Below are 15,767 nucleotides of genomic sequence, written 5' to 3'. Positions count from 1 at the left end.
CCTGTCCATTTTTTGGCAATGGAGCCCGATGCCTTTCTCCATGATATCGTGGATAAACACCTGGTCCTTGTTCATTTTTTGATAATGGAGTACCCTCTATGGTGGTTTGAGAACGGCATTCATTAGCCCAATGTCTCCCTCTATGGCATCGTGGGCAAATACCTGGTATTCTACTCCTTTGATACCTAGTTTTGTTAAACCCTCCTCCAATGGGGCAATTCCTTTTAAAATGTCCTGTTTGTTCACAATTGTAGCATGTTCTTGGCCTGGCATCTAAAGCCTGTTTTACTGCAGCTGCCACAATTTGCCCTTGTTCATTAATGTCTCTGGCATCTAAAGCCTGTTTTACTGCAGCTGCCACGACTTGCTCTTGTTCATTAATGTCTCTACATAATTTAATATATGTGTTTAAATCTTCATGTTTCCATGGTCTAATGATATCTCTGCACCAACGATTCGCTTGCTCATAATCCAGGTGTTTTAGTAATGGCATTGCTTGTTCTGTATTCCCAAAAACTCTGGTAGCTGTTTGAATAAGCCTATCTACAAATTCAGCATAAGGTTCATTAGCTCCTTGTATTACCTTAGATAATTGACCTTGTAAACCTCCATGTCCTTGTAAAGTCTTCCATGCCTTAATTGCATCTGCAGCAATTTGTGCGTATACGCCAGGATCATATGCAATTTGTTGCTGCTGATCCTCATAAGGTCCCTTTCCTAACAACATATCTAGATTTCTCTGAGGATAACCAGCTGCTGCATTTCGCCTAGCCGTCTCCTTGCAAAATTCCTCATTGGCAACCTTCCATAACAGGTATTGTCCTCCATTTAGCACAGCTTTACACATATTAGCCCAATCTGCTGGCGTCATGTTCAAGTTGTTAATGGATTCGACCATGCTTACAGTGAAGGGTGCTTGAGGACCATAGGTTGTTACAGCCTCTTTTAGCTGCTTCACTGTTTTGAAATTTAAAACTTGGTAAAATCGCTGCCCTCCTGCCTCAAATACAGGGCATGTTAATATTTGAGATCTTGTCTCAGGATCCCAACTACCAACTGCGGGGGTTGGGGACCTCCCAGCATATGGAGGTGGCCTTGTTAGTTGGACACTTACGTCCTCTGGTGATAGAAAGGTGTTAGTAGCAGTCTCCTGTAGAGGTGGTGCTGTTGGTTGGACACTTACACCCTCTGGTGATAGAAAGGTGTTAGTAGCAGTCTCCTGTTGTAACTTTCCCCCTGATGGCTTTTTCTGTTTTACACTTTCTTTCCCTGTCTGACTAGCTTGAGAGGCCTTCTCTTTTACTTGAATCTTTTCCTCTGTCTGACTAACTTGAGAGACCTTCTCTTTTACTTGAATCATTATGTCTTCTTCTTCCTCTACCATTGTCTGAACTGAAGGCTTTGGACTAAGCAAACAAGATATGAACATCCACAATGGCAATGTGCCAACTGGCAGAGTCCCTGGGCTTTTCTTTTCTATTCTTTTTAAATCTTCACCATGATGGTTCCATTGTGATATATTTAACAACTCCTCCTTAAAAAGCCATGGGCTACATTTTTGTATTGTATCAACGTATGCCCTGATTGTTCTTGATTTTACTGAGATGCCTCCTTCCTCTAACAATTTACTTAACACTCTTTCAGTTTGTTTTTTACTAATTTCTGATCCCGTATTTCTACTATAATACAACCCAACAAGATAACGCCTAACAAAACTGAAACTGAGTGAAACAAAATTGGAACAACACAAAATCATTATAATAGCCTCCTGAAATGTCCATCCGTCCTTTCTCCCTATCTGTTCCTCAGATGTGAGCGGTTTTTCTTCCATCTTACACATCTCCAGGGACAGGCAACTTAAAACAAAAGTGAAACAAAATAACAAAAGAAGAATCTTAAAATGGCTACCCATCCTCTCGCCCTGCCCTCAGGGGCGAGCAGTTCACTTACCCTCAGTCGCTCCCCGTACGGGCCACCAAATGCCGCAGTCTGGCTGGGCACAATCAGGAGCCACTTGTCCAAAGAAACTAACTTTATTTTTAGAACCACACATGCCAAACAAAACAGCCTCTCAGGAAAAACCCTCAGAGCCTCAACTGCCACCACCGGCTTTCCACAAGCCTCTCTCTCCCACACAAGCTTCTCTCCACCTCCGACAATCCTCCTGCTCTTGAGGCCGATTGGCTGGGTCACGTGGGCGGAGCCAAAAAAGTCCCCCAATGAGCATCTCCGTGGTCTGAAAGGGCAGGGAAACAGCCCAATGAGCATCACCGCAGAGGAGCCAATCAGCTAGATGTTGCTGGGGCCGCTGTGAGCCAATCATCAGCCGGCAGCTGGAAGTTTGCTGGCAGCTGGAAGTTTGCTGGGGCCCCTTCAGCTGTGGCTCTCTACACTCGTGTTAACACCCTTGATGAGAGTTTTACTCTCACACTAACTTTCAAGAAAGAACAAGAAACACAGAATCCCTCTATTGTTATAGTAGATGGTTAAAGCTCAGTGGTGGTATTGCTGTTGAGATTTTAATATTCATGTAGTATTTCATTTGCCTATATACTTTATAGGCACTGTACCAAACATTTTATTTCATTATGGAAAGGGTAGACAGTTTCTTTGCTCAAATCCTTAGAAGTACCTGTTTGGGTGGCTTTAACACCACCCAGATAATATGATACATTACAATGTATTATTCAGTGTTGGACCATATTTGTTAAAGGCCAGTTATCATCCATCTTATCATACTAACTAATGCTGTGTTGAAATTAAATCTGGCCCTTTAGGGATCCTGTGCAAGATGAAAAACTGGTTCCCCAGCAGTCTTCCTCTTAAATATAATTGAAAAAGAGGCAGGCATCAAGGCACACTGTGTCTCATGCTGCCAGAGAGTGATCCCGAATCGCTCAAATCTTGAGACTACAGGAACATCTTGCACAAATAGATGTCAATTTTCTGTAGTAGTGTTGTCAAAATGAAGATATCTAGCTGTCTTGGTGAGAGATCCGGCAGAATCAATCTCTCTCTCTCTCTCTCTCTCTCTCTCTCTCTCTCACACACACACACACACACACACACACACACCTTATAGACTAAAGCATTTAATTTTTGCTGCTTTGTGCTAGAAGCAAAGCATTCAGGGTCCACAAAATTATCAAGCAATCAGCTGGATTCTAAAGAAAACTCCTCATTCAAGTAGGAGACTGCAAAGAAAGCAGGGATGGTGAGTGGCAACACTGTGCCCATGATTGGTGCTCAGTGAGCACTTGTTGGATGAGTGAACCAAGACAAACATCTAGAACATAAGCAACATTAAATATGAATGTGATCCATCATCAAGTTTCCTATCAAGTTAACTGCAGTGTCTTATATGCAGCCAATTTGCTGGTATTTGTGTTGATTCATCGTCCCACAAAAAAAAAAAAAAAAAAAAAGATCATCAAACAGAAACCCTTTCATCTACCTCTGCTGAAGTCTAAGCCCCCAAGAAATTCTTCTTTCCTAAAGCTTAGCAGCAGCAGCAGAGATGGTAAGATTCGCCAACTAACTCCCTGACAGCAAATTCAAACGTCCTGGTTCAGATCTTCAAGTGTCCAGGCATCTGTGATACCCAGTGGCATCCTAACTCCCCTTTCTTGCACTTTCAAATGTGTGGTTTACATGTGAGATAAATGCAATAGAGCATAGTCTTTCTGACCAATGTATGAAAATTTCAAAAGCCAAGAAATCTGGAAAATATAAAGCACTGGCCTGAAAATTCTCACTTTCCTCTGGCACCATTTAAGCTGACAAGTTTACTTGACATGCACACATGCGCGCGCGCACACACACACACACACACGCACATTTAAAAGCAGGATTATAACCATTGCTCTAACCATTCTCACATCACTAGCAAAATGTGTTCTAAGTCCATATTGTGCAGCATACTTGAAGACGTGTGGATTTTTCCACATCATTTGGTGACATTTTACACAGTTTAATTTCTGCTCTTTCTTGCTAGACCCTACCTTTTTTTTTTTCCCCCTCACAAACATTCCACCAATGGAATTTCCTTTAGCATCTTACCCTGGGCTCAGATTCCTTCCTCTCCTTCCGCATCTATTTGCTTTGCTGCTGTACAACTTTGCCAGGATGTGTCTGTCAAATTCAAGCCTCTGTGATTGAAGGGAAGGGGAAAGAGGTGTTCAGCTGCAGAGGACAGAAACCGTGTTAATGGAGTAGGGGCAGCTTTCTGGGCAGTATGCAGGGAAGCCTTACAACCCTAGGAGCCATCAACCCAGAAGACTCTGGGGAAGCATTGTCCAGCTCAGGATGTTCCCTTCCTTCAGTATCCTCACAAGTCCAGGTGAACAGCAGCTTTTAAATTGGAGGGGGTGAAGAAGACCATTGAAACCGAAATTGGTTTGAGCTCACTATTTTTCTAGCTATCAGTTCTGAGGTCACAGTCACTAAAACTGGAAACTTAAAAATGACTTCAAAAAGGCAAACGCTAACTAGATTTCACACTGGATTTCATTTTACTTGGCATTACAGAAAGAATGCAGGTATTAAATAGACTGTTTCCTGTATACAATAAGGTTAATTAGTAGTGAGGGATGGAAAATCAGTGTAGACATAACTCTTTTCGACAGGTATCAAAAATAATCCCCTGATCCCTACAGACCCCAGCTGCATTGAAAGAGGAGCAATATAAAAGATTCTTTAAGCACAAAATTTTCAAACATTCTCCAGGTGTCCACGGCACCAGTTAAATAGACCCTGAGCCCCCTGTGCAGGAGCTGGCTCCCGCTCCTTTGCCTGCTCTAACTTAAAGGCACAGCTACTCACCCTGAATTTTGAGGTGCAGCATAAAGGCCTTCCATACAAAGCAGCTGGGATTGTAAACCGAGACAGACAAGAGAACAAAAAGAGGAATACAGTGCAGCCTGAATGGGACTTCCCTAAGCTCCTTATCAATAAGGTTAATAAGGGTCTCTGCAATTTACTGATCACTGTGATGCAAGGACCCTCCCCATGCTCCGCAGCCCCACAGTGGTGCTGGCTTTTAATGCTTTTCACAGCCAATCACATAAAAGTGGTTTTGTCCGCACCCCAGAGAATAAACTCCCATTCAGGATCCTGGCCTCTATAAAATCTCTGGTTCGTTATTACACTTCTACCTGCCCTAGTTAAGCAGATTAACAGTTATTTCCTAGAATTTGATCCATGAGGTTCTTTGTAATTGAAGCTGGAGTACTCAGATAGTTTTTAAAAATGTATTTCTGAGAAACGCATTCCTTTCTTCTCTGGTTTAATTTTGTTATCCTCAATCATATGCATGATATGAAAAAAAAATCCAAACTTCTATCTCCTCTATAAAATACATGTCATATCAAAAAGGTGACAAGAGGGGGGAAAAGTAATTAGTGAGTTCACAGAGTTCAGTAGAAAAGTTAAAATGGAGTAACACATTACTTTTTATGTTAAGATTTCACAAGACAAATCTTGCCTGTGTTTTAATTGCATGTGACCCTGGCAGTCCTACTCTGAAATGAAGTGCCGTAAAATTAAAGATGACAGACGCTCAAAACAAGTCTTGTGATCTTGATTAAACTACAAAGACCACACTCTCTCTCTGCTGCAACTCAGATATCATGGGCTGTTTTATTTGGGGAATTGCTTCATTAATGCCTTCTTTGACTAGACATGTTTATTATTTAAAAAAAATACTGAATATGGTGATATCTTGCATAGCTAAATAATTCTTAAAAAGAGAGTTATAAATGAGGATGGTTTAAATAACCCAAAGACCTAATCCTTTTTATAAATGATCACAATTTTATATTTATGTATCTATATATACATTTATACACATTCTATACATACATATGTATATATATAAATCACATGGGTAGGTGTGGATATATACGTATATACTTCTCTTTGATATATATATATTACCTATTTTAGCCTAGGGATCCCTACTGTAGCCTAGGAAGCACAGCAATTAATCTGCCATATTCGTTATAGACATGTGAAATTTCCCAGGCCAACAGAATGTACAGAACTTTACATTTTTTCATAAAAACAACTTCTGACAAATGCTATTTGAAATTTTAGACTTTCCAAACATAGTCTGAGGTGACAACTGGATTTGACTCACACCTGATTTTTCAAAATTATTGCCAAATCACCGTACACCTCAATTATATAAAGCATAAAATGAATGCTTTTAAATCCTGCTTCTCCCTTCCTGAACACAAGAAAGGCACTAGAAGGAATACTCAGGAGATGACACTTTAAGTGTCTCCATGCATCCCATGGGCCAGTGAAAGGTCCTTGCTTAAGACTCAAGCCCTCTAGAGTAGGTCCTCTTCCTTAATAGGAGCAGGTCAGCTTTTCATTTTTATGATTTTCTATGCTCTAACTTCCCATGATTTCATTATTTAGACCCATTTTAGGAGCATTATTTTCAATTTATATGTTTTATTTTAGGGAATGCAAGGACATTGCATGTGGCTGTAAGAGTTTTATATTCAACAGGAATATACAGAGTCACCCAACTCTCACCCAACTCTCCATCAAAACCAGGAGATCTGGTTTCCAGGATTCAGTTTTTCACTGCATATTCATTATTTCAGGCAAGTCCTCATACACATTTTGTCTCAATTTCAAGCTCAAAATACGTTTGGCAATTTCTGTTCCACCTCACAGAAGATGCTGTTATGAGAAGAAACTATGGTAGCCTATATTAAAACCTCCTTGGAAAGCATAAGACAAAATGATTCCTAATCAGTATTGCTTTATTACAATTATCTTATCAATTTTCTTCAGTACATGCATTTACAAGCCAGATGGCCCTTGAACCTATACTACTATGTCTTTAAAAACGGTTCCTATTCTTGTAGGTATAGCCCTCAGGTGTGGGGATATGTCATGTTTCTCATGTGAGAGATTTTATTGGTCAGATGAACTCAGGATTATGAATATAAAAGCATGTTTATTAGAACCTAATCGGGTTCAGTATTGGGAAATTAAGTTTTGCTAAAAGAACTGCAGTCACATCTACTTTCTGTCTCTCCAACTCTCTGTCTTGCAGTTTATCTCAATTTCTTTGTCTATCTTTTTCCATCCCTATGCCTCCTACTCTGTGTCTCTGTTTGTCTTTATTCCTGCACCCTCGCCTCACATCCAGAGCAGAAATCTTAGCCCAGATTTCATGGGTTTTAGACCCCTGGACTTTGACAGATGCCAGAACTCTCCGGCTTATTTGTACATTTTTTTGGAGATAAAGTCTAGAATTTTCATTATATTCTCAAAGAGGCCCATGATTAAGAATTGCTATTCTAGGTTCGTTTTTCCACTTATGAGTACTATTACTTTATGTCTGATATAAACACATGTAGGTAACTGTCAACCAACTCCCAAATTCTACCAGGCCCTGGGAAATCTCTGGGGCTTTCTAACTGAGTTCCTGACACTATAGACTCATCCAAGGAGTTAAGTACAGATTGAAAAAAATCAATTAGTACATATCAGAAAATGAGGATTTAGTCCTGAGAGGAACTTCCATTTAAAACTGATGAAAACAGTAAATAGGAGCACCCATGAAATTAACATACTTTGCTTGCTATTCAACAGAGATATTGTGTATTTTAAGGAGAAATCCAAGAGTAACACAGTGGTCGTTTCTCACAATGCCCACATGTAAACTGTGCCAGACACATGTCCTGTGCTTGCATGGCACTTCTACACCATTAGCTGCCACATATCAAAGGCAATGTCATTGCTTTTAATAGGATTACATAGAACCCAGTAACAAGCGGGAAGACTAGCTTTAGACTGAGTAACTGGCCAGTAATTTGGATGTTTAACTAAATGATTGGCTGCCAAATTGACAGGTCATCCACACTGAACTAGCCACCCTTCCATGAATTTTCATGACTAGAATCACAATGATTCATTTGCATGTGTGAAATTCCGCTGTGAAGCTGGCTTTTGAACTGGCTAGCACAGCCAAAGATGTGTTCCGCGGTGCCATGCATTCATGCCCTAGAAATACCATCACATGAGGGTAGCATGCATCATCCGAGCCCCTTATGTGAAAACCAGATCTGTATTGGGGAGGGCCCATCAACACAGATGGTAATCATGCAAAAGTAAAGGATACATGGGAAAATGGGAACATTAGAAAACTAAGATGATCAACAAAAAGGAACATTGAGATGAGAAGACAAAAGATTAAAGTCTTTAGGGCACAGGAAGAGCTTTGGATTTACATGGGAGTATTGCTAAGAGTAACTTTTTAGACAGCAATATCCAGTGAAAGTTGAGGCATCATTCATCATTATCAACAAATGGTTCTGAAGCACCATTTATGTATAATACAGAAATGAGGACCTGTTTTTACACAGGCCCCACGAGACACGTCTTTCCCTCTGAGATTTATGATCTCACCATAGTTAAAGAGGCATGAGGCAAAAAATTAAAAAATAAAAATCACAATAACCCACACTTTTTATCCATGTACCACATGCCAATTGTCTTGCAATCATACTATAGTGTAGGCAAGGATGGCTTCAAAAATGGGGAACTACTTCAAAGATTAGAAAGGATGCATTATGGCCCAAAGGAATTAAGCTGGGAAGTCATTTTCCATGTCTACCTTTGGACAAATATTTTTAGCTTTTCCAAATTGAAAAGAAGTGTTATAGTATTATCCAAAATATGTTTACTGAAACGCTATTTATAATAGAAATTAAATATAAATACCTAGTGACATACAATTGAATAATAAAGCAAGTGAATGTTTGTATAATAGAATATTACGGAGACATTTAAATCAGTGTGCAAATTTATTAAAAGAGAAATTGGCTAAGAGGAAAAACAGGTTAAAAAACATAGGTGCAATATAATGCCATTGCTGTTTATATACTAGAACATGTATGTACACACACAACAAATGTTAGCAGTGGTTATCCTTGGGTTGTGAGATTATTGGCAATTAATTTTCTCCCATCTTTCCTGGCACATCCCCAAGATTTTTGCTTTTAACATTTGTTACTTTCATAATTAGAAAAAACCCAAGTATAATTTTAAAAATATATAAGTGATAATGTAAGACTATATATGGTAATTGATACAGACAAGACGTTCTACAGAATTTCAAATGAGATCATGTTAAACAAGGGCACAAAGAAACTCGGAGAAGCTCCAAGAGCCCAGGAGGGACTGATGAACAGTCAAGACAAGCAGAAAGAAGGACATTGAGGCAGAGGTATGATGTGAACAAAGGCCCAGGGGCAGGAATTAAAAAAAGATGTATTTGAAGAATAAGACCAGTTTGGCTATGACAGAAAGTTCCGTCAAGAAGGACAGAGAGAGACAGTTGACATTGCATGTTTTATGGGTCATCTTTTAAAAGGTAGAAGTAAGGAAATCAAGGACACTCTTAATGTGACAAAATTCCTAGAACACAAAAGCATAGAGAACCAGACATATCCTTTGGCTTGGATGCCAGGTTCACGTGCCAGCTTCACAGTCAAATTTCACACATGAGAAGATAGGTAAGGGCCAAATTTTGGAAGCCCTTAAATGCCAAGCAAGAGAATTGGACTTGATCCTGTAGGCAGTGGGAGACCTCTGAAGTTTTAAGCAGGGGGGTAATGAGAGCAAAAATGTTTTAGTAAAATTAATCTGGCAACACCAGGTAGATGGATTGGAAGGGAAACAACGACGTATCTCTTCTCATAGGCTTCTTATAATAAGAAAAAAAAAATATATGTTTTCTGTGAAAATCCTGTCTTTGCCTTTCAGATTATAAGTTCTTTAAGAAGAAAAACCATGTCTTACATTTCTTTGTATCTCTGGTGTTTCTGAGCAATGGGGGAAGCATTGCACCATTGTTGAAGGTGCCAGCTTTGAATTCAGAGACTCCCCTGCAACACTCCCAAGGAGCCGCCTGCTACTCTAAGTTGTGGTGTGCTCATCTGTAAAATGCAGATGGTAATACCCACTCCACAGGATGGTGGAGGGGAGCACAAGAGACTTTGAGATCATGTGTGGTGAGCCTGAGAGGGCAAGCAAGCCCAATTGCAACCTTTTCTTCTGAACATTCACTGTCATGCCCAGGTATTAAGATGAGCTTGTGGGTGAAGATGATGATGTTGATGCTTGATTTTGACTCTCAAATGTCGACATTGAGTGGAAAAAGGCTAAATCAAATCTAATTGAGAAGCCAATTATTTTATGAATAAAGGTGAGCACTGGAAGCATTCAAAGGGTGAAGACTGAGTCCACTGAACCTAATGCATCCAGAACTCATCAGAGATGGATATTTGGGAGCCAAAATAAGTTTTGAGTAAGTTAAAAAGAGATAGCTGGCTGGCAAGCACTTGCTAGAATATTAAGTGGTATCTGTGCAAAGATTGAGCTACATCCACAGTCATAAGAATGAATCATGATATCTGGCAGCAGCTCTTCCAAAGGAATCTTCCAACTGAATTTCTATTAACCAATATCACTGCAATGAAACTTTCCTGCAGAGTGTGCTTTACTCTAGTTAGAACAAGTAGACACCTCCATGGCTTGGATTAAAAGACCCTAAGATATTGGAAAAATAATGGATTGTAAGTCTTGGGATAGGAAAATACAAGATGACCCCCAAAACAACTCACTGTGCCAAAAGACAAGGAACCAGCAAAGACTAATGGAAACATATCAAAAGAACACAAGAACCAACTTGAAGAGACTCCCACCAGCCTAAGATATTTATTTATTTTTTAATTTTTTTTAGTTGTAGTTGGACACAATACCCTTATTTTATTTATTATTTATTTTTTATGTGGTATTGGAGATTGAACCCCGGCGCCTCTCACGTGCTAGGCAAGCACTCTACCACTGAGCCACAACCCCAGCCCCAGCCTAAGATGTTATCACTTGGGCACCACAATGTACAATAATTGTATTGGAATAAATAAAAAAAGATCAAATATAACTTATAAATCGAGGTAATGATACAAACACAAGGAAGGAAACAGAAGTCCCTAAAAGAAAAAAGAAATCACTAGAAAAACACACTACTCTGAAAATTGATATATAAAGGAAACAAACTAAGCATTTAAGTTTCTTATACAAATGGTATTTCAGAAAAACTAAATAGTTGATGAGGGAAATTTTTTTATATATTAGTTCCACCTAGAAAATGCAAGAGGAAAATTTACACATACTCAAAATTAGATAGACCAGTGTAATAATTATCAAGTTATTACAAGTACTAACATTTTTCTAAACTTATTTCAGCTTTCTACCCCTCTTTTTGCTTGAGTATTTTAAGGCAATTTGTGATATACATTTCAATCCACCAATACTTTTGAAAGATACATGAACATCTCTGTTCTCTGGATGTAGCATTAGAAATTACACTAAAGGTAAAATAAAATCATATCAGAAGAAGTGCCTCTTATGAACTATTTCATTCAACCTATAGAACTTAGAAGAAATATAAATGATAAATTCATTTTCATGAACAAAATGGAAGAAGGATATAGATACTGACAGTTACTCTCAAAATGAACTTGGTATGCAAGAATCAATAGAAACCACCAGCAACTATTCAAGAGGGGAGAAGTTAACAGACCACAGTGCATTTTAACTGACTTGACAACAAAGAGTAACTCTGTTTACCTTTCTCCATAAGTCCAAGGCCTGAGAACATTATTGCTATCCCCAACACAAGGTAACCCTCAAGTGAATCTATAAAAGAATCACACACACACACAAACACACAAACACAAACAGACACACACACACACAGAGATCACAAAGATCTATTTAATTTTAGAAATTATCCTTCTGATGATATAATCTCACCTTTATCCTTAGATGAGTTACTTAAAACTTCTACAAACAAATCCACTCTCCCAGGTGAGCACAAAAATGACTTGTATAACCAACTTCTATATCCATGAAATTGACTTTTATTTTATTAGCTTTTAAAATTCTTTCAAAATCCCAAAGAAAGCATATGAAGAGGTCTGTGGCATTGTTGTTGCTTCCATTATCACTATTATTCTGGTCAATACACATATGTTTAAAGTCCACAGTTTGACATTCTAACAAATCCAACAAAATGATGTGTGAGCAACATAAGAAAACATGCATTTGTCCACATTCGTGCAAAAGTCTGCTTTTTCCAGTAACTCAAGTTCTTGATTTCCATGTCTCAATTTTTAAAATTTTATCTCTTATATTTCTAATATCATGCCTACACTTTAAAAAGCATCTTATGCTGCCTACTCTTATTATGTTCTAAACTGTATTCTTTACCTGCCTTTATGACAGAAACCACTCTTCTGGAGTTGGCACTGAAAGGTGAATGCTGTCTACACACTTACAGAAGGAACAATTTCACACCTTTCTCAGTGTCCTCATAGTATCCCCTAATAGTAAGAATTCCAGAATTACAATAAAGAAAGAGAGAAAAGGCAGCAACATACCTCTTGGAGACACAAAGAAAGATAATTTCCAAGAGATATTTCCCCTATTTTTATACGATGATGCCTAAAGTTCACAGACTCACCTTGTGGGAATGAGTGAGAAAGACCCTCTACAACAAAAACACATTGCTTGTTTTCAATAGTTCATTGACATTTTTACATACATAAACTCTGTAGCCTATGTTTGCCTTTCAACCAGTAGATAATGAGTACAATTAGTATTTAAAGGGAGAATATTTGCAGTGGGAGCTACCAGGAGTGGCACCTGGGGTGAGTAGTGGAGGATGGGTTCTGGAACCTCAGATAATGGGAGGATGGTCAACATTGCAGGAGGTGAGGAGTGAGGGGAAGAACAGGACCCAACACAGGGTGTATCCAGGCACATATAATTCATTTGACAAATCCACATCAGAGAATTTGTCCAGCTGCTTTGGGGAACATAAAAATGTAATAAATCCTGAGAGAAGAGTCTTGACAACTTTACAAAGCTGAACTTTGTTTAGTTAGCCCAAATCTAAAATTTTATGCATACAATCCTTAATATTACTCTCATTGCTTTATATTGTCCTGATTTTCACTTCACAACTTTTTCCAAACTCTTTTAAGACACACAAAATAAAATTTTGGGCTGTTCTTTAATCATTAAATTCCAGTGTGTAGTAGGGATGCTAAATAATATTGCTATGAGTCTATGAGTTGAAACTCAGCCCAACGAAAATACGACTTTCACAGAAGATAAAGATCATTGACCAAATGTTTGGGTGAAAGGAAGGCAGCTTTTAAATCCAAAACAAAGAAGAAAATGAAAAATTTACAAGTTAAAGATGCACTTTGGGGCCAAAGTGCAATATGCAAAGTAGTATAATAGAAAACCCACAAGTTTTAGGAAAAAATAAACTTAGCTTTTACTCCTGCCTCTGTCATCCACTAGCTTTATGACCTGGCACAAATCATCTCAAAATCTCAATCTTCTCACCTGTAAAAGGGGTCTAAGGACACCCACCCCAAAGAGTTATATCGAGTACCAAATGGGATAATACATGAGAATCCCTAATATTTAACATGCCCCAATAAATGCCATTTGTTGCTTTTGCCACTTTACTGTCAGAAAAGAAAAAGAAAAAAAAAAGCAGCCCAAAGGAACAGTGGAGAGATATTTGAATTAGTGCACAGATGTTTTCCCTCCTATTTCTACATTCCACACCACTGCAGTCTGACCCAAAAACAGACGCCAGCCAGAAGGGAGCCCACCCAAGAATCATAAAGATAGATGCCAAATTGAATTAGTTAACCCCTGATTTAAATATAAAGACATTATATTTTATGAATCAATTCCTTAAGCTCCCCCTGAGACCACAGGTATATAATAGCCCTTAACTTCATTTTTTTAATGTCTAAAGTACAGTAATTATAAAGAAAAATATAATAAACATGCATCAAACCACCCAACTGCAGAATGTTAGCACTCTGTCAAATTTATTTCAGACTTTTTAAATAAAAGAAATGAAACTTTGCCGATAAAATTGAAGTCTCCTTTGTTCTCTGCCTGATTTCCATTCCCTTCATACCTCTGAAGTGACTACTATAATGAATACAGCATGGATACTTCCAGAAAGTCAATGGTTCAGACCTTTACCACATAAGTTGCATGCTGTAGACAAAGTATGTATTAATGTAGTTGTTTCATTTTTATAAATGGGTATTGTATGTAGCATTCTGAAACTTACTTTTTCACTTTGTTTTTCAGATCTGGGCATGCTGACATATGCAGATGCAGTTTCCTTCTTTTAAATGCAATGTACTAATTAAATTTTTAAGCAAAGGATTCTACTTGAAAAAGGAAAAAGGTAACATAATACTTTCCACCAGACTCCTTAGAACATACGTTTACAATTCCAAAATTGATTTCTGTTTCCTGCCTTCTTGTAGGCACATTTCCTTTTACCAATAAGTTCTCCAATGGCATACTTAGATATCTCATCCATTCATTCAACCTATATGCCTTACATAAGAATGGCAGTGTTTTGATAACGGGGAAACAGAACAGATGAAATGAGGCAAGGTCACTGCCTTCTAGTAGCTTCTAATCTACTGAGAGAAATGGGAAAACATAATTAAATAAATTAGCAAGTTAATCTAAGCTTGCAATAACTTCTTTCAGAAAATAAAGATGATCACATAAGGAGGGTCAAAGTGTTGATGAGACATCTACTGTAGAAAGGATAGCCAAGACCTTTCTGAGAGAGGCTGAAATTAGAATGGAAATTTCAGGATCAAAATACAAAGGCAACACATGAGGAGGCCAAAGATGAACATTCCAAGGAAAAGCCCCCCAAAGTGCATAGATGGACTCATTCACTCTGTTTATGATACACAACAGAGAACACTGTGCATACAGTGAATCACAGAGAGTATCAGGTAATAGCCCAAAGAGGAAAAAAAGGGGCCCTAAGGGAAATTACAAGGAATTTAGGTTTTATTCTAATGCTGACAGCCTTGGATCAGTGTAATCAGGGGAACTACATGAACTGATTTAGAGGTTTAACTGATCATTTTAACTTCTTATAGAATGGATTATAATTCTGTAAGAATGGAAGACAGGGAACCAATCAAAACGCTATTCAATCCCAGTATCTCAGGAGGCTGAAGCAGAGGATTGCAAGTTCAAAGCCAGCCTCAGCAACTTAGTGAGGCCATAATCAACTCAGTGAGACTCTAACTCTAAAATGATAAATATATTTGGGGAGGGGGACTGGGGATGTGTCTCAGTGGTTAAGTGGGTGTCCCTGGGTTCAATCCCTGATAACAAAAATAAGTAAATAAGTAAAATCACTATCCAAACAAGCGACAATGATAATGTGGGCAAGGGTGGGAGCAATGGAGGTGGAAAACAAATGAAAGGGTTAGAAAAAACTTTTGGAGAAAGATCAAAAACACACCCTGATGGGGCTGGGGTTTTAGCTCAGGGGTAGAGTGCTAGCCTAGCACGTCCAAGGCCCTGGGTTCGATCCTCAGCACCACATAAAAATAAATAAAATAAAGGTATTGTGTTCATCTACAACTAAAAATTAAACATTAAAAAAACACACAACCTGATGGATTAGTTGTAAAGGATTAAGAAGGGGAAGGAATCAGGAGCTCTCAGAACTTTCATCTAAGATGCTATAATCAAGAGGAAAATAAAAACTTTTGTCTCAATGCATGAAGTTGGAGATGACTATATGTGTAACATGTATCCAAGGGAACAACTTGAGTAAGCCATAAAATTTTTGCCTCATAGGAGAAGTCAAAATGGAG

The sequence above is a fragment of the Marmota monax genome, unplaced genomic scaffold, assembly GCF_021218885.2.
Source record: "Marmota monax isolate L192 unplaced genomic scaffold, Marmota_monax_Labrador192_F-V1.1 WCK01_AAM20220418_F8-fsc00034, whole genome shotgun sequence".
Lineage (NCBI taxonomy): Eukaryota > Metazoa > Chordata > Mammalia > Rodentia > Sciuridae > Marmota > Marmota monax.
This window is presented reverse-complemented; position numbering follows the sequence as displayed.